The sequence below is a fragment of the Saccoglossus kowalevskii genome, chromosome 9 (genome assembly GCF_978046115.1).
Source record: "Saccoglossus kowalevskii chromosome 9, keSacKowa6.1, whole genome shotgun sequence".
Classification (NCBI taxonomy): Eukaryota; Metazoa; Hemichordata; class Enteropneusta; family Harrimaniidae; genus Saccoglossus; species Saccoglossus kowalevskii.
The window spans coordinates 25,802,953-25,819,194 of NC_140649.1; the positions used below are offsets into that span (position 1 = coordinate 25,802,953).

At 38.7% G+C, this 16,242-nt stretch overlaps 31 non-coding genes across 31 annotated transcripts; all 31 read left to right on the forward strand.

The window, feature by feature from the left end:
- The first annotated feature begins 363 nt into the window (after window positions 1-363).
- TRNAR-CCU (transfer RNA arginine (anticodon CCU)) lies at window positions 364-447 on the forward strand. Its single transcript is given in 2 exon segments — window positions 364-400; window positions 412-447. It is a non-coding gene; the product is annotated as a tRNA-Arg (tRNA).
- Window positions 448-1,265: 818 nt separating this feature from the next.
- Window positions 1,266-1,349, forward strand: TRNAR-CCU (transfer RNA arginine (anticodon CCU)). Its single transcript is given in 2 exon segments — window positions 1,266-1,302; window positions 1,314-1,349. It is a non-coding gene; the product is annotated as a tRNA-Arg (tRNA).
- A 591-nt stretch (window positions 1,350-1,940) lies between these two features.
- TRNAR-CCU (transfer RNA arginine (anticodon CCU)) lies at window positions 1,941-2,024 on the forward strand. The gene is given in 2 exon segments: window positions 1,941-1,977; window positions 1,989-2,024. It is a non-coding gene; the product is annotated as a tRNA-Arg (tRNA).
- Window positions 2,025-2,160: 136 nt separating this feature from the next.
- TRNAR-CCU (transfer RNA arginine (anticodon CCU)) lies at window positions 2,161-2,244 on the forward strand. The gene is given in 2 exon segments: window positions 2,161-2,197; window positions 2,209-2,244. It is a non-coding gene; the product is annotated as a tRNA-Arg (tRNA).
- Window positions 2,245-2,380: 136 nt separating this feature from the next.
- On the forward strand, window positions 2,381-2,464 carry TRNAR-CCU (transfer RNA arginine (anticodon CCU)). The gene is given in 2 exon segments: window positions 2,381-2,417; window positions 2,429-2,464. It is a non-coding gene; the product is annotated as a tRNA-Arg (tRNA).
- Window positions 2,465-2,842: 378 nt separating this feature from the next.
- Window positions 2,843-2,926, forward strand: TRNAR-CCU (transfer RNA arginine (anticodon CCU)). Its single transcript is given in 2 exon segments — window positions 2,843-2,879; window positions 2,891-2,926. It is a non-coding gene; the product is annotated as a tRNA-Arg (tRNA).
- A 1,489-nt stretch (window positions 2,927-4,415) lies between these two features.
- TRNAR-CCU (transfer RNA arginine (anticodon CCU)) lies at window positions 4,416-4,499 on the forward strand. The gene is given in 2 exon segments: window positions 4,416-4,452; window positions 4,464-4,499. It is a non-coding gene; the product is annotated as a tRNA-Arg (tRNA).
- Window positions 4,500-5,537: 1,038 nt separating this feature from the next.
- On the forward strand, window positions 5,538-5,621 carry TRNAR-CCU (transfer RNA arginine (anticodon CCU)). Its single transcript is given in 2 exon segments — window positions 5,538-5,574; window positions 5,586-5,621. It is a non-coding gene; the product is annotated as a tRNA-Arg (tRNA).
- A 372-nt stretch (window positions 5,622-5,993) lies between these two features.
- On the forward strand, window positions 5,994-6,077 carry TRNAR-CCU (transfer RNA arginine (anticodon CCU)). Its single transcript is given in 2 exon segments — window positions 5,994-6,030; window positions 6,042-6,077. It is a non-coding gene; the product is annotated as a tRNA-Arg (tRNA).
- A 137-nt stretch (window positions 6,078-6,214) lies between these two features.
- TRNAR-CCU (transfer RNA arginine (anticodon CCU)) lies at window positions 6,215-6,298 on the forward strand. Its single transcript is given in 2 exon segments — window positions 6,215-6,251; window positions 6,263-6,298. It is a non-coding gene; the product is annotated as a tRNA-Arg (tRNA).
- A 371-nt stretch (window positions 6,299-6,669) lies between these two features.
- On the forward strand, window positions 6,670-6,753 carry TRNAR-CCU (transfer RNA arginine (anticodon CCU)). Its single transcript is given in 2 exon segments — window positions 6,670-6,706; window positions 6,718-6,753. It is a non-coding gene; the product is annotated as a tRNA-Arg (tRNA).
- A 136-nt stretch (window positions 6,754-6,889) lies between these two features.
- Window positions 6,890-6,973, forward strand: TRNAR-CCU (transfer RNA arginine (anticodon CCU)). Its single transcript is given in 2 exon segments — window positions 6,890-6,926; window positions 6,938-6,973. It is a non-coding gene; the product is annotated as a tRNA-Arg (tRNA).
- Window positions 6,974-7,572: 599 nt separating this feature from the next.
- TRNAR-CCU (transfer RNA arginine (anticodon CCU)) lies at window positions 7,573-7,656 on the forward strand. The gene is given in 2 exon segments: window positions 7,573-7,609; window positions 7,621-7,656. It is a non-coding gene; the product is annotated as a tRNA-Arg (tRNA).
- A 136-nt stretch (window positions 7,657-7,792) lies between these two features.
- TRNAR-CCU (transfer RNA arginine (anticodon CCU)) lies at window positions 7,793-7,876 on the forward strand. Its single transcript is given in 2 exon segments — window positions 7,793-7,829; window positions 7,841-7,876. It is a non-coding gene; the product is annotated as a tRNA-Arg (tRNA).
- A 372-nt stretch (window positions 7,877-8,248) lies between these two features.
- TRNAR-CCU (transfer RNA arginine (anticodon CCU)) lies at window positions 8,249-8,332 on the forward strand. Its single transcript is given in 2 exon segments — window positions 8,249-8,285; window positions 8,297-8,332. It is a non-coding gene; the product is annotated as a tRNA-Arg (tRNA).
- A 136-nt stretch (window positions 8,333-8,468) lies between these two features.
- TRNAR-CCU (transfer RNA arginine (anticodon CCU)) lies at window positions 8,469-8,552 on the forward strand. The gene is given in 2 exon segments: window positions 8,469-8,505; window positions 8,517-8,552. It is a non-coding gene; the product is annotated as a tRNA-Arg (tRNA).
- A 372-nt stretch (window positions 8,553-8,924) lies between these two features.
- TRNAR-CCU (transfer RNA arginine (anticodon CCU)) lies at window positions 8,925-9,008 on the forward strand. Its single transcript is given in 2 exon segments — window positions 8,925-8,961; window positions 8,973-9,008. It is a non-coding gene; the product is annotated as a tRNA-Arg (tRNA).
- Window positions 9,009-9,362: 354 nt separating this feature from the next.
- Window positions 9,363-9,446, forward strand: TRNAR-CCU (transfer RNA arginine (anticodon CCU)). The gene is given in 2 exon segments: window positions 9,363-9,399; window positions 9,411-9,446. It is a non-coding gene; the product is annotated as a tRNA-Arg (tRNA).
- A 371-nt stretch (window positions 9,447-9,817) lies between these two features.
- TRNAR-CCU (transfer RNA arginine (anticodon CCU)) lies at window positions 9,818-9,901 on the forward strand. Its single transcript is given in 2 exon segments — window positions 9,818-9,854; window positions 9,866-9,901. It is a non-coding gene; the product is annotated as a tRNA-Arg (tRNA).
- Window positions 9,902-10,037: 136 nt separating this feature from the next.
- Window positions 10,038-10,121, forward strand: TRNAR-CCU (transfer RNA arginine (anticodon CCU)). The gene is given in 2 exon segments: window positions 10,038-10,074; window positions 10,086-10,121. It is a non-coding gene; the product is annotated as a tRNA-Arg (tRNA).
- Window positions 10,122-10,720: 599 nt separating this feature from the next.
- TRNAR-CCU (transfer RNA arginine (anticodon CCU)) lies at window positions 10,721-10,804 on the forward strand. The gene is given in 2 exon segments: window positions 10,721-10,757; window positions 10,769-10,804. It is a non-coding gene; the product is annotated as a tRNA-Arg (tRNA).
- Window positions 10,805-10,940: 136 nt separating this feature from the next.
- On the forward strand, window positions 10,941-11,024 carry TRNAR-CCU (transfer RNA arginine (anticodon CCU)). The gene is given in 2 exon segments: window positions 10,941-10,977; window positions 10,989-11,024. It is a non-coding gene; the product is annotated as a tRNA-Arg (tRNA).
- A 372-nt stretch (window positions 11,025-11,396) lies between these two features.
- Window positions 11,397-11,480, forward strand: TRNAR-CCU (transfer RNA arginine (anticodon CCU)). Its single transcript is given in 2 exon segments — window positions 11,397-11,433; window positions 11,445-11,480. It is a non-coding gene; the product is annotated as a tRNA-Arg (tRNA).
- A 136-nt stretch (window positions 11,481-11,616) lies between these two features.
- Window positions 11,617-11,700, forward strand: TRNAR-CCU (transfer RNA arginine (anticodon CCU)). The gene is given in 2 exon segments: window positions 11,617-11,653; window positions 11,665-11,700. It is a non-coding gene; the product is annotated as a tRNA-Arg (tRNA).
- A 372-nt stretch (window positions 11,701-12,072) lies between these two features.
- Window positions 12,073-12,156, forward strand: TRNAR-CCU (transfer RNA arginine (anticodon CCU)). The gene is given in 2 exon segments: window positions 12,073-12,109; window positions 12,121-12,156. It is a non-coding gene; the product is annotated as a tRNA-Arg (tRNA).
- An 809-nt stretch (window positions 12,157-12,965) lies between these two features.
- Window positions 12,966-13,049, forward strand: TRNAR-CCU (transfer RNA arginine (anticodon CCU)). Its single transcript is given in 2 exon segments — window positions 12,966-13,002; window positions 13,014-13,049. It is a non-coding gene; the product is annotated as a tRNA-Arg (tRNA).
- A 1,487-nt stretch (window positions 13,050-14,536) lies between these two features.
- Window positions 14,537-14,620, forward strand: TRNAR-CCU (transfer RNA arginine (anticodon CCU)). Its single transcript is given in 2 exon segments — window positions 14,537-14,573; window positions 14,585-14,620. It is a non-coding gene; the product is annotated as a tRNA-Arg (tRNA).
- A 136-nt stretch (window positions 14,621-14,756) lies between these two features.
- TRNAR-CCU (transfer RNA arginine (anticodon CCU)) lies at window positions 14,757-14,840 on the forward strand. The gene is given in 2 exon segments: window positions 14,757-14,793; window positions 14,805-14,840. It is a non-coding gene; the product is annotated as a tRNA-Arg (tRNA).
- Window positions 14,841-15,431: 591 nt separating this feature from the next.
- On the forward strand, window positions 15,432-15,515 carry TRNAR-CCU (transfer RNA arginine (anticodon CCU)). Its single transcript is given in 2 exon segments — window positions 15,432-15,468; window positions 15,480-15,515. It is a non-coding gene; the product is annotated as a tRNA-Arg (tRNA).
- A 377-nt stretch (window positions 15,516-15,892) lies between these two features.
- TRNAR-CCU (transfer RNA arginine (anticodon CCU)) lies at window positions 15,893-15,976 on the forward strand. The gene is given in 2 exon segments: window positions 15,893-15,929; window positions 15,941-15,976. It is a non-coding gene; the product is annotated as a tRNA-Arg (tRNA).
- Window positions 15,977-16,112: 136 nt separating this feature from the next.
- TRNAR-CCU (transfer RNA arginine (anticodon CCU)) lies at window positions 16,113-16,196 on the forward strand. The gene is given in 2 exon segments: window positions 16,113-16,149; window positions 16,161-16,196. It is a non-coding gene; the product is annotated as a tRNA-Arg (tRNA).
- The last annotated feature ends 46 nt before the right edge of the window (window positions 16,197-16,242 follow it).

Below are 16,242 nucleotides of genomic sequence, written 5' to 3' on the forward strand. Positions count from 1 at the left end.
AGAATCGCGTATCAACCACACGCAGATATATTCAATTCTACTCCGTCATGAAAACAAAACATGCAATTTACTTGACACTTGATTTTAATAAAACACACAAGATCAATTTGTCAAAATTGTGTTAAGGTATTTACATGTTAACTGCTTCTGTGGCCTAATGGATAAGGCGTCGGACTCCTACATGTGAAGTCAACCGAAGATTGTGGGTTCGAGTCCCACCAGGGGTATTTTTAAGTCCCTTTCAGATATATTCAATTCTACTCCGTCATGAAAATAAAACATGCATTTTACTTAACACTTGTTTTCAATGAAACACACAAGATAAATTTGTCAAATTTGTGTTAAGGTATTTACTCGTCAACTGCCTCTGTGGCCTAATGGATAAGGCGTCGGTCTCCTACATGTGAAGTCAACCGAAGATTGTGGGTTCGAGTCCCACCAGGGGTATTTTTTAAGTCCCTTTCAGATATATTCAATTCTACTCCGTCATGAAAATAAAACATGCATTTTACTTAACACTTGTTATCAATAAAACACACAAGATAAATTTGTCAAATTTGTGTTAAGGTAATTACTCGTCAACTGCCTCTGTGGCCTAATGGATAAGACGTCGGTCTCCTACATGTGAAGTCAACCTAAGATTGTGGGTTCGAGTTCCACCAGGGGTATTTTTAAATCGCCTTCGATATATTCAATTCTACTCCGTCATGAAAATAAAACATGCATTCTACTTGACACTTGTTTTCAATAAAACACACAAGATCAATTTGTCAAAATTGTGTTAAGGTAATTACATGTCAACTGTCTCTATGGCCTAATGGATAAGGCGTTGGTCTCCTACATGAGAAGTCAATCGAAGATTGTGGGTTCGAGTCCCACCAGGGGTATTTTTAAAACTCCTTCAGGAATGGCCGAAAGACCCTGATTTGCTGATTCAACGTCTATCCGCACCTGTATCTCGTACATTCTTGTACTGAATACATTAACCCTTCACAGACACAGTTTGCACAAATGCACAAGTTTGTTTCCATAATCCACTCAAAATGACAGAATGGTGGCCATTTAAATGGTAATTTCGCATCAAAATCCAGTATAACTGTCATTCGGCTGTTTCCAGAATCGCGTATCAGCCACACGCAGATATATTCAATTCTACTCCGTCATGAAAACAAATCATGCAATTTACTTGACACTTGACACTTGTTTTTAATAAAACACACAAGATCAATTTGTCAAAATTGTGTTAAGGTATTTAAATGTCAACTGCCTCTGTGGCCTAATGGATAAGGCGTCGGTCTCCTACATGTGAAGTCAACCGAAGATTGTGGGTTCGAGTCCCACCAGGGGTATTTTTAAGTCCCTTTCAGATTTATTCAATTCTACTCCGTCGTGAAAATAAAACATGCATTCTACTTGACACTTGTTTTCAATAAAACACACAAGATCAATTTGTCAAAATTGTGTTACAGCATTTATACTTCAACTGCTTCTGTGACCTAATGGATAAGGCGTCGGTCTCCTACATGAGAAGTCAACCGAAGATTGTGGGTTCGAGTCCCACCAGGGGTATTTTTAAAACCCCTTCAGGAATGGCCGAAAGACCCTGATTTGCTGATTCAACGTCTATCCGCACCTGTATCTCGTACATTCTTGTACTGAATACATTAACCCTTCACAGACACAGTTTGCACAAATGCACAAGTTTGTTTCCATAATCCACTCAAAATGACAGAATGGTGGCCATTTAAATGGTAATTTCGCATCAAAATCCAGTATAACTGTCATTAGGCTGTTTCCAGAATCGCGTATCAGCCACACGCAGATATATTCAATTCTACTCCGTCATGAAAACAAATCATGCAATTTACTTGCCACTTGTTTTTAATAAAACACACAAGATCAATTTGTCAAAATTGTGTTAAGGTATTTACTTGTCAACTGCCTCTGTGGCCTAATGGATAAGGCGTCGGTCTCCTACATGTGAATTCAACCGAAGATTGTGGGTTCGAGTCCCACCAGGGGTGTTTTTATGTCCCTTTCAGATATATTCAATTCTACTCCGTCATGAAAATAAAACATGCATTTTACTTAACACTTGTTTTCAATGAAACACACAAGATAAATTTGTCAAAATTGTGTTACGGCATTTATACTTCAACTGCCTCTGTGGCCTAATGGATAAGGCGTCGGTCTCCTACATGTGAAGTCAACCGAAGATTGTGGGTTCGAGTCCCACCAGGGGTATTTTTTAAGTCCCTTTCAGATATATTCATTCTACTCCATCATGAAAATAAAACATGCATTTTACTTAACACTTGTTTTCAATAAAACACACAAGATAAATTTGTCAAAATTGTGTTACGGCATTTATACTTCAACTGCCTCTGTGGCCTAATGGATAAGGCGTCGGTCTCCTACATGAGAAGTCAACCGAAGATTGTGGGTTCGAGTCCCACCAGGGGTATTTTTAAAACTCCTTCAGGAATGGCCGAAAGACCCTGATTTGCTGATTCAACGTCTATCCGCACCTGTATCTCGTACATTCTTGTACTGAATACATTAACCCTTCACAGACACAGTTTGCACAAATGCACAAGTTTGTTTCCATAATCCACTCAAAATGACAGAATGGTGGCCATTTAAATGGTAATTTCGCATCAAAATCCAGTATAACTGTCATTCGGCTGTTTCCAGAATCGCGTATCAGCCACACGCAGATATATTCAATTCTACTCAGTCATGAAAACAAATCATGCAATTTACTTGACACTTGACACTTGTTTTTAATAAAACACACAAGATCAATTTGTCAAAATTGTGTTAAGGTATTTAAATGTCAACTGCCTCTGTGGCCTAATGGATAAGGCGTCGGTCTCCTACATGTGAAGTCAACCGAAGATTGTGGGTTCGAGTCCCACCAGTGGTATTTTTAAGTCCCTTTCAGATTTATTCAATTCTACTCCGTCATGAAAATAAAACATGCATTCTACTTGACACTTGTTTTCAATAAAACACACAAGATCAATTTGTCAAAATTGTGTTAATGTATTTATACTTCAACTGCCTCTGTGGCCTAATGGATAAGGCATCGGTCTCCTACATGAGAAGTCAACAGAAGATTGTGGGTTCGAGTCCCACCAGGTGTATTTTTAAAACTCCTTCTGGAATGGCCGAAAGACCCTGATTTGCTGATTCAACGTCCATCCGCACCTGTATCTCGGACATGCTTGTACTGAATACATTAACCCTTCACAGACACAGTTTGCACAAATGCACAAATTTGTTTTCCATAATCCACTCAAAATGACAGAATGGTGGCCATTTAAATGGTAATTTCGCATCAAAATCCAGTATAACTGTCATTCGGCTGTTTCCAGAATCGCGTATCAACCACACGCAGATATATTCAATTCTACTCCGTCATGAAAACAAAACATGCAATTTACTTGACACTTGATTTTAATAAAACACACAAGATCAATTTGTCAAAATTGTGTTAAGGTATTTACATGTTAACTGCTTCTGTGGCCTAATGGATAAGGCGTCGGACTCCTACATGTGAAGTCAACCGAAGATTGTGGGTTCGAGTCCCACCAGGGGTATTTTTTAAGTCCCTTTCAGATATATTCAATTCTACTCCATCATGAAAATAAAACATGCATTTTACTTAACACTTGTTTTCAATAAAACACACAAGATAAATTTGTCAAAATTGTGTTACGGCATTTATACTTCAACTGCCTCCGTGGCCTAATGGATAAGGCGTCGGTCTCCTACATGTGAAGTCAACCGAAGATTGTAGGTTTGAGTCCCACCAGGGGTATTTTTAAATCTCCTTCAGGAATGGCCGAAAGATTCTGACTTGTTGGTTCAACGTCCATCCGCACCTGTATCTCGGACATGCTTGTACTGAATACATTAACCCTTCACAGACACAGTTTGCACAAATGCACAAATTTGTTTTCCATAATCCACTCAAAATGACAGAATGGTGGCCATTTAAATGGTAATTTCGCATCAAAATCCAGTATAACTGTCATTCGGCTGTTTCCAGAATCGCGTATCAACCACACGCAGATATATTGAATTCTACTCCGTCATGAAAACAAAACATGCAATTTACTTGACACTTGATTTTAATAAAACACACAAGATCAATTTGTCAAAATTGTGTTAAGGTATTTACATGTTAACTGCTTCTGTGGCCTAATGGATAAGGCGTCGGACTCCTACATGTGAAGTCAACCGAAGATTGTGGGTTCGAGTCCCACCAGGGGTATTTTTAAGTCCCTTTCAGATATATTCAATTCTACTCCGTCATGAAAATAAAACATGCATATTACTTAACACTTGTTTTCAATGAAACACACAAGATAAATTTGTCAAATTTGTGTTAAGGTATTTACTCGTCAACTGCCTCTGTGGCCTAATGGATAAGGCGTCGGTCTCCTACATGTGAAGTCAACCGAAGATTGTGGGTTCGAGTCCCACCAGGGGTATTTTTTAAGTCCCTTTCAGATATATTCAATTCTACTCCGTCATGAAAATAAAACATGCATTTTACTTAACACTTGTTATCAATAAAACACACAAGATAAATTTGTCAAAATTGTGTTTAGGTATTTACTCGTCAACTGCCTCTGTGGCCTAATGGATAAGGATTGTGGGTTCGAGTTCCACCAGGGGTATTTTTAAATCGCCTTCAGATATATTCAATTCTACTCCGTCATGAAAATAAAACATGCATTCTACTTGACACTTGTTTTAAATGAAACACACAAGATAAATTTGTCAAAATTGTGTTAAGGTATTTACTCGTCAACTGCCTCTGTGGCCTAATGGATAAGGCGTCGGTCTCCTACATTTGAAGTCAACCAAAGATTGTGGGTTCGAGTTCCACCAGGGGTATTTTTAAATCGCCTTCAGATATATTCAATTCTACTCCGCCATGAAAATAATGATAAATTATCTGCGTTTCGTAGATTAGCAGATGATTGGTATCTATTCGTATGTAAATTATTCAGGTGCCATTGCACCTGTTCTGACTGGTTACTGGCTAAATAACCAGGTGCTCATTGGTATATAGTAAGAAGAGTGTTCTATTGTATTCAGTCTCGGTTGCAAACAACTCACGATGTATTTTTTCTTATTTAATACATGTCCAATTTTAATATGGATGACTCCCGACATCCACCCCTAGATACATCTGACATTGTGTCGGGTACAGGTTTCCAGATGTTTTTCCCCTTAACGGGTTTTTTATATCTGGTTTTCCTGGGCGGTCAATGTATTCGCGATGGGGATTTATCATCGATTATTCCGTGAATATTTACATATGTAAGGGGGGATACTTGTAATAAACGCGTGTGGTTCCTGGGTAATGCAACCACCGCATACCGCATTTCATGCTTGTTGTTTAATTTGTACGAATAATTGGAGTTAAGTATAGATAACATGCATTCTACTTGACACTTGTTTTAAATAAAACACACAAGATCAATTTGTCAAAATTGTGTTAAGGTAATTACATGTCAACTGCCTCTGTGGCCGAATGGATAAGGCGTCTGTCTCCTACATGAGAAGTCAACCGAAGATTGTGGGTTCGAGTCCCACCAGGGGTATTTTTAAAACCCCTACAGGAATGGCCGAAAGACCCTGACTTGCTGATTCAACGTCCATCCGCACCTGTATCTCGAGCATGCTTGTACTGAATACATTAACCCTTCCCAGACACAGTTTGCACAAATGCACAAGTTTGTTTTCCATAATCCACTAAAAATGACAGGATGGTAGCCATTTAAATGGTAATTTCGCATCAAAATCCAGTATAACTGTCATTCGGCTGTTTCCAGAATCGCGTATCAGCCACACGCAGATATAGTCAATTCTACTCCGTCATGAAAACAAAACATGCAATTTACTTGACACTTGATTTTAATAAAACACACAAGATAAATTTGTCAAAATTGTGTTAAGGTATTTACTCGTCAACTGCCTCTGTGGCCTAATGGATAAGGCGTCGGTCTCCTACATGTGAAGTCAACCGAAGATTGTGGGTTCGAGTCCCACCAGGGGTATTTTTTAAGTCCCTTTCAGATATATTCAATTCTACTCCATCATGAAAATAAAACATGCATTTTACTTAACACTTGTTTTCAATAAAACACACAAGATAAATTTGTCAAAATTGTGTTACGGCATTTATACTTCAACTGCCTCTGTGGCCTAATGGATAAGGCGTCGGTCTCCTACATGAGAAGTCAACCGAAGATTGTGGGTTCGAGTCCCACCAGGGGTATTTTTAAAACTCCTTCAGGAATGGCCGAAAGACCCTGATTTGCTGATTCAACGTCTATCCGCACCTGTATCTCGTACATTCTTGTACTGAATACATTAACCCTTCACAGACACAGTTTGCACAAATGCACAAGTTTGTTTCCATAATCCACTCAAAATGACAGAATGGTGGCCATTTAAATGGTAATTTCGCATCAAAATCCAGTATAACTGTCATTCGGCTGTTTCCAGAATCGCGTATCAGCCACACGCAGATATATTCAATTCTACTCCGTCATGAAAACAAATCATGCAATTTACTTGACACTTGTTTTTAATATAACACACACGATCAATTTGTCAAAATTGTGTTAAGGTATTTATACTTCAACTGCCTCTGTGGCCTAATGGATAAGGCGTCGGTCTCCTACATGTGAAGTCAACCGAAGATTGTGGGTTCGAGTCCCACCAGGGGTATTTTTAAGTCACTTTCAGATTTATTCAATTCTACTCCGTCATGAAAATAAAACATGCATTCTACTTGACACTTGTTTTCAATGAAACACACAAGATAAATTTGTCAAAATTGTGTTAAGGTATTTACTCGTCAACTGCCTCTGTGGCCTAATGGATAAGGCGTCGGTCTCCTACATGTGAAGTCAACAGAAGATTGTGGGTTCGAGTCCCACCAGGGGTATTTTTTAAGTCCCTTTCAGATATATTCAATTCTACTCTATAATGAAAATAAAACATGCATTTTACTTAACACTTGTTTTCAATAAAACACACAAGATAAATTTGTCAAAATTGTGTTACGGCATTTATACTTCAACTGCCTCTGTGGACTAATGGATAAGGCGTCGCTATCCTACATGAGAAGTCAACCGAAGATTGTGGGTTCGAGTCCCACCAGGTGTATTTTTAAAACCCCTTCAGGAATGGTCGAAAGACCCTGATTTGCTGATTCAACGTCTATCCGCACCTGTATCTCGTACATTCTTGTACTGAATACATTAACCCTTCACAGACACAGTTTGCACAAATGCACAAGTTTGTTTCCATAATCCACTCAAAATGACAGAATGGTGGCCATTTAAATGGTAATTTCGCATCAAAATCCAGTATAACTGTCATTCGGCTGTTTCCAGAATCGCGTATCAGCCACACGCAGATATATTCAATTCTACTCCGTCATGAAAACAAATCATGCAATTTACTTGACACTTGACACTTGTTTTTAATAAAACACACAAGATCAATTTGTCAAAATTGTGTTAAGGTATTTACTTGTCAACTGCCTCTGTGGCCTAATGGATAAGGCGTCGGTCTCCTACATGTGAAGTCAACCGAAGATTGTGGGTTCGAGTCCCACCAGGGGTATTTTTAAGTCCCTTTCAGATTTATTCAATTCTACTCCGTCATGAAAATAAAACATGCATTCTACTTGACACTTGTTTTCAATAAAACACACAAGATCAATTTGTCAAAATTGTGTTAATGTATTTATACTTCAACTGCCTCTGTGGCCTAATGGATAAGGCGTCGCTCTCCTACATGAGAAGTCAACCGAAGATTGTGGGTTCGAGTCCCACCAGGGGTATTTTTAAAACCCCTTCAGGAATGGCCGAAATACCCTGATTTGCTGATTCAACGTCTATCCGCACCTGTATCTCGTACATTCTTGTACTGAATACATTAACCCTTCACAGACACAGTTTGCACAAATGCACAAATTTGTTTTCCATAATCCACTCAAAATGACAGAATGGTGGCCATTTAAATGGTAATTTCGCATCAAAATCCAGTATAACTGTCATTCGGCTGTTTCCAGAATCGCGTATCAGCCACACGCAGATATATTCAATTCTACTCCGTCATGAAAACAAAACATGCAATTTACTTGACACTTGTTTTTAATAAAACACACAAGATCAATTTGTCAAAATTGTGTTAAGGTATTTAAACGTCAACTGCCTCTGTGGCCTAATGGATAAGGCGTCGGTCTCCTACATGTGAAGTCAACCGAAGATTGTGGGTTCGAGTCCCACTAGGGGTGTTTTTATGTCCCTTTCAGGTATATTCAATTCTACTCCGTCATGAAAATAAAACATGCATTCTACTTGACACTTGTTTTCAATAAAACACACAAGATCAATTTGTCAAAATTGTGTTACGGCATTTATACTTCAACTGCCTCTGTGACCTAATGGATAAGGCGTCGGTCTCCTACATGTGAAGTCAACCGAAGATTGTGGGTTCGAGTCCCACCAGGGGTATTTTTAAAACCCCTTCAGGAATGGCCGAAATACCCTGATTTGCTGATTCAACGTCTATCCGCACCTGTATCTCGTACATTCTTTTACTGAATACATTAACCCTTCACATACACAGTTTGCACAAATGCACAAATTTGTTTTCCATAATCCACTCAAAATTACAGAATGGTGGCCATTTAAATGGTAATTTCGCATCAAAATCCAGTATAACTGTCATTCGGCTGTTTCCAGAATCGCGTATCAGCCACACGTAGATATATTCAATTCTACTCCGTCATGAAAACAAAACATGCAATTTACTTGACACTTGTTTTTAATAAAACACACAAGATCAATTTGTCAAAATTGTGTTAAGGTATTTAAATGTCAACTGCCTCTGTGGCCTAATGGATAAGGCGTCGGTCTCCTACATTTGAAGTTAACCGAAGATTGTGGGTTCGAGTCCCACCAGGGGTGTTTTTAAGTCCCTTTCAGATATATTCAATTCTACTCCGTCATGAAAATAAAACATGCATTTTACTTAACACTTCTTTCAATGAAACACACAAGATAAATTTGTCAAAATTGTGTTACGGCATTTATACTTCAACTGCTTCGTGGCCTAATGGATAAGGCGTCGGTCTCCTACATGAGAAGTCAACCGAAGATTGTGGGTTCGAGTCCCACCAGGGGTGTTTTTAAGTCCCTTTCAGATATATTCAATTCTACTCCGTCATGAAAATAGAACATGCATTTTACTTAACTCTTGTTTTCAATGAAACACACAAGATCAATTTGTCAAAATTGTGTTACGGCATTTATACTTCAACTGCCTCTGTGGCCTAATGGATAAGGCGTCGGTCTCCTACATGAGAAGTCAACCGAAGATTGTGGGTTCGAGTCCCACCAGGGGTATTTTTAAAACTCCTTCAGGAATGGCCGAAAGACCCTGATTTGCTGATTCAACGTCTATCCGCACCTGTATCTCGTACATTCTTGTACTGAATACATTAACCCTTCACAGACACAGTTTGCACAAATGCACAAGTTTGTTTCCATAATCCACTCAAAATGACAGAATGGTGGCCATTTAAATGGTAATTTCGCATCAAAATCCAGTATAACTGTCATTCGGCTGTTTCCAGAATCGCGTATCAGCCACACGCAGATATATTCAATTCTACTCCGTCATGAAAACAAATCATGCAATTTACTTGACACTTGTTTTTAATATAACACACACGATCAATTTGTCAAAATTGTGTTAAGGTATTTATACTTCAACTGCCTCTGTGGCCTAATGGATAAGGCGTCGGTCTCCTACATGTGAAGTCAACCGAAGATTGTGGGTTCGAGTCCCACCAGGGGTATTTTTAAGTCACTTTCAGATTTATTCAATTCTACTCCGTCATGAAAATAAAACATGCATTCTACTTGACACTTGTTTTCAATGAAACACACAAGATAAATTTGTCAAAATTGTGTTAAGGTATTTACTCGTCAACTGCCTCTGTGGCCTAATGGATAAGGCGTCGGTCTCCTACATGTGAAGTCAACAGAAGATTGTGGGTTCGAGTCCCACCAGGGGTATTTTTTAAGTCCCTTTCAGATATATTCAATTCTACTCTATAATGAAAATAAAACATGCATTTTACTTAACACTTGTTTTCAATAAAACACACAAGATAAATTTGTCAAAATTGTGTTACGGCATTTATACTTCAACTGCCTCTGTGGACTAATGGATAAGGCGTCGCTATCCTACATGAGAAGTCAACCGAAGATTGTGGGTTCGAGTCCCACCAGGTGTATTTTTAAAACCCCTTCAGGAATGGTCGAAAGACCCTGATTTGCTGATTCAACGTCTATCCGCACCTGTATCTCGTACATTCTTGTACTGAATACATTAACCCTTCACAGACACAGTTTGCACAAATGCACAAGTTTGTTTCCATAATCCACTCAAAATGACAGAATGGTGGCCATTTAAATGGTAATTTCGCATCAAAATCCAGTATAACTGTCATTCGGCTGTTTCCAGAATCGCGTATCAGCCACACGCAGATATATTCAATTCTACTCCGTCATGAAAACAAATCATGCAATTTACTTGACACTTGACACTTGTTTTTAATAAAACACACAAGATCAATTTGTCAAAATTGTGTTAAGGTATTTACTTGTCAACTGCCTCTGTGGCCTAATGGATAAGGCGTCGGTCTCCTACATGTGAAGTCAACCGAAGATTGTGGGTTCGAGTCCCACCAGGGGTATTTTTAAGTCCCTTTCAGATTTATTCAATTCTACTCCGTCATGAAAATAAAACATGCATTCTACTTGACACTTGTTTTCAATAAAACACACAAGATCAATTTGTCAAAATTGTGTTAATGTATTTATACTTCAACTGCCTCTGTGGCCTAATGGATAAGGCGTCGCTCTCCTACATGAGAAGTCAACCGAAGATTGTGGGTTCGAGTCCCACCAGGGGTATTTTTAAAACCCCTTCAGGAATGGCCGAAATACCCTGATTTGCTGATTCAACGTCTATCCGCACCTGTATCTCGTACATTCTTGTACTGAATACATTAACCCTTCACAGACACAGTTTGCACAAATGCACAAATTTGTTTTCCATAATCCACTCAAAATGACAGAATGGTGGCCATTTAAATGGTAATTTCGCATCAAAATCCAGTATAACTGTCATTCGGCTGTTTCCAGAATCGCGTATCAGCCACACGCAGATATATTCAATTCTACTCCGTCATGAAAACAAAACATGCAATTTACTTGACACTTGTTTTTAATAAAACACACAAGATCAATTTGTCAAAATTGTGTTAAGGTATTTAAACGTCAACTGCCTCTGTGGCCTAATGGATAAGGCGTCGGTCTCCTACATGTGAAGTCAACCGAAGATTGTGGGTTCGAGTCCCACTAGGGGTGTTTTTATGTCCCTTTCAGGTATATTCAATTCTACTCCGTCATGAAAATAAAACATGCATTCTACTTGACACTTGTTTTCAATAAAACACACAAGATCAATTTGTCAAAATTGTGTTACGGCATTTATACTTCAACTGCCTCTGTGACCTAATGGATAAGGCGTCGGTCTCCTACATGTGAAGTCAACCGAAGATTGTGGGTTCGAGTCCCACCAGGGGTATTTTTAAAACCCCTTCAGGAATGGCCGAAATACCCTGATTTGCTGATTCAACGTCTATCCGCACCTGTATCTCGTACATTCTTTTACTGAATACATTAACCCTTCACATACACAGTTTGCACAAATGCACAAATTTGTTTTCCATAATCCACTCAAAATTACAGAATGGTGGCCATTTAAATGGTAATTTCGCATCAAAATCCAGTATAACTGTCATTCGGCTGTTTCCAGAATCGCGTATCAGCCACACGTAGATATATTCAATTCTACTCCGTCATGAAAACAAAACATGCAATTTACTTGACACTTGTTTTTAATAAAACACACAAGATCAATTTGTCAAAATTGTGTTAAGGTATTTAAATGTCAACTGCCTCTGTGGCCTAATGGATAAGGCGTCGGTCTCCTACATTTGAAGTTAACCGAAGATTGTGGGTTCGAGTCCCACCAGGGGTGTTTTTAAGTCCCTTTCAGATATATTCAATTCTACTCCGTCATGAAAATAAAACATGCATTTTACTTAACACTTCTTTCAATGAAACACACAAGATAAATTTGTCAAAATTGTGTTACGGCATTTATACTTCAACTGCTTCGTGGCCTAATGGATAAGGCGTCGGTCTCCTACATGAGAAGTCAACCGAAGATTGTGGGTTCGAGTCCCACCAGGGGTGTTTTTAAGTCCCTTTCAGATATATTCAATTCTACTCCGTCATGAAAATAAAACATGCATTTTACTTAACTCTTGTTTTCAATGAAACACACAAGATAAATTTGTCAAAATTGTGTTACGGCATTTATACTTCAACTGCCTCTGTGGCCTAATGGATAAGGCGTTGGTCTCCTACATGAGAAGTCAACCGAAAATTGTGGGTTCGAGTCCCACCAGCGGTACGTTTAAAACCCCTTCAGGAATAACCGAAAGACCCTGACTTGCTGATTCAACGTCCATCCGCATCTGTGTCTCGGACATGCTTGTACTGAATAGATTAACCATTAACAGACACAGTTTGCACAAAAGCACAAGTTTGTTTCCATAATCCACTCAAAATGACAGAATGGTGGCCATTTAAATGGTAATTTCGCATCAAAATCCAGTATAACTGTCATTCGACTGTTTCCAGAATCGCATATCAGCCACACGCAGATATATTGAATTCTACTCCGTCATGAAAATAAAACATGCATTCTACTTGACACTTGTTTTCAATAAAACACACAAGATAAATTTGTCAAAATTGTGTTAAGGTATTTAATCGTCAACTGCCTCTGTGGCCTAATGGATAAGGCGTCGGTCTCCTACATGTGAAGTCAACCGAAGATTGTGGGTTCGAGTCCCACCAGGGGTATTTTTAAGTCTCCTTCAGATATATTCAATTCTTCTCTGTCATGAAAATAAAACATGCATTTAACTTGACACTTGATTTCAATAAAACACACAAGATAAATTTGTCAAAATTGTGTTAAGGCATTTACACTTCAACTGCCTCTGTGGCCTAATGGATAAGGCGTCGGTCTCCTACATGTGAAGTCAACCTAAGATTGTGGGTTCGAGTTCCACCAGGGGTATTTTTAAATCGCCTTCGATATATTCAATTCTACTCCGTCATGAAAATAAAACATGCATTCTACTTGACACTTGTTTTCAATAAAACACACAAGATCAATTTGTCAAAATTGTGTTAAGGTAATTACATGTCAACTGCCTCTATGGCCTAATGGATAAGGCGTTGGTCTCCTACATGAGAAGTCAATCGAAGATTGTGGGTTCGAGTCCCACCAGGGGTATTTTTAAAACCCCTTCAGGAATAGCCGAAAGACCTTGACTTGCTGATTCAACGTCCTTCCGCACCTGTATCTCGGACATGCTTGTACTGAATACATTAACCTTTCACAGACACAGTTTGCACAAATGCACAAGTTTGTTTTCCATAATCCACTCAAAATGACAGAATGGTGGCCATTTAAATGGTAATTTCGCATCAAAATCCAGTATAACTGTCATTCGGCTGTTTCCAGAATCGCGTATCAGCCACATGCAGATATATTCAATTCTACTCCGTAATGAAAACAAAACATGCAATTTACTTGACACTTGTTTTTAATAAAACACACAAGATCAATTTGTCAAAATTGTGTTACGGCATATATACTTTAAGTGTCTCCGTGGCCTAATGGATAAGGCGTCGGTCTCCTACATGAGAAGTCAACCGAAGATTGTGGGTTCGAGTCCCACCAGGGTTTTTTTAAAACCCCTTCAGGAATGGCCGAAAGACCCTGACTTGTTGGTTCAACGTTCATCCGCATCTGTATCTCGGACATGCCTGTACTGAATGCATTCACACTTCACAGACACAGTTTCCACAAATGCACAAGTTTGTTTCCCATAATCCAACTCAAAATGACAGAATTGTGGCCATTTAAATAGTAATTACGCGTCAAAATCACGTATATCTGTCATTATGCTGTTTTCAGAATCGCGTAAAAGCCACACGCATATATATTGAATTCTACTCCGTCATGAAAACAAAACATGCAATTTACTTGACACTTGTTTTCAATAAAACACACAAGATAAATTTGTCAAAATTGTGTTAAGGTATTTACATGTCAATTGCCTCTCTGGCCTTATGGATAAGGCGTCGCTCTTTTACATGTGAAGTCAATCGAAGATTGTGGGTTCGAGTCCCACTAGGGGTATTTTTAAGTCCCTTTCAGATATATTCAATTCTACTCCGTCATGAAAATAAAACTTGCATTTTACTTAACACTTGTTTTTAATAAAACACACTAGATAAATTTGTCAAAATTGTGTTAAGGTATTTACATGTCAACTGCCTCTGTGGCCTAATGGTTAAGGCGTCGGTCTCCTACATGTGAAGTCAACCGGAGATTGTGGGTTCGAGTCCCACCAGGGGTATTTTTAAATCTCCTTCAGATATATTCAATTCTACTCCGTCATGAAAATAAAACATGTATTTTACACAACACTTGTTTTCAATGAAACACACAAGATAAATTTGTCAAAATTGTGTTAAGGTATTTACTCGTCAACTGCCTCTGTGGCCTAATGGATAAGGCGTCGGTCTCCTACATGTGAAGTCAACCGAAGATTGTGGGTTCGAGTTCCACCAGGGGTATATATAAAACCTCTTCTGGAATTACCGAAAGACCCTGTCTTGCTGATTCAACGTCCATCCGCACCTGTATCTCGGACATGCTTGTACTGGATACATTAACACTTCACAGACACAGTTTGCACAAATGCACAAGTTTGTTTCCCATAATCCAACTCAAAATGACAGAATGGTGGCCATGTATATGGTAATTACGCATCAAAATCAAGTATATCTGTCATTCGGCTGTTTCCAGATTCGTGTATCAGCCAAACGCAGATATTGAATTCTACTCCGTCATGAAAACAAAACATGCAATTTACTTGACACTTGTTTTCAATAAAACACACAAGATAAATTTGTCAAAATTGTGTCAAGGTATTTACATGTCAACTGCCTCTGTGCCATCATTGATAAGGCGTCGGTCTCCTACATGTGAAGTCAACCGAAAATTGTGGGTTCGAGTCCCACCAGGGGTATTTTTAAATCCCTTTCAGATATATTCAATTCTTCTCTGACAATAAAATAAAACATGCATTTTACTTGACACTTGTTTTCAATAAAACACACACGATACATTTGTCAAAATTGAGTTAAGGTATTTACACGTCAACTGCCTCTGTGGCCTAATGGATAAGGCGTCGGTCTCCTACATGTGAAGTCAACCGAAGATTGTGGGTTTGAGTCCCACCAGGGGTATTTTTAAATCTCCTTCAGGAATGGCCGAAATATTCTGACTGGTTGGTTCAACGTCCCTGCGCTCCTCTATCTCGGACATCCTTGTACTGAATACATTAACATTTCACTCACAGACACAGTTTGCACAAATGCACAAGTTTGTTTCCCATAATTCAACTCAAAATGACAGAGTGGTGGCTATTTAAATGGTAATTACGCGTTAAAATTCAGTATAACTGCCATTCGACTGTTTCCAGAATCGCATAACAGCCACACGCAGATATATTCAATTCTACTCCGTCATGAAAATAAAACATGCATTCTACTTGACACTTGTTTTCAATAAAACACACAAGATCAATTTGTCGAAATTGTGTTAAGGTAATTACATGTCAACTGCCTCTGTGGCCTAATGGATAAGGCGTCGGTCTCCTACATGTGAAGTCAACCGAAGATTGTGGGTTCGAGTCCCTCCAGGGGTATTTTTAAATCCCTTTCAGATATATTCAATTCTACTCCGTCATGAAAACAAAACATGCAATTTACTTGACACTTGTTTTCAATAAAACACACAAGATAAATTTGTCAAAATTGTGTCAAGGTAATTACATGTCAACTACCTCTGTGGCCTAATGGATAATGCGTCGGTCTCCTACATGTGAAGTCAACCGAAGATTGTGGGTTCGAGTCCCACCAGGGGTATTTTTAAATCCCATTCAGATATATTCAATTCTTCTCTGTCATGAAA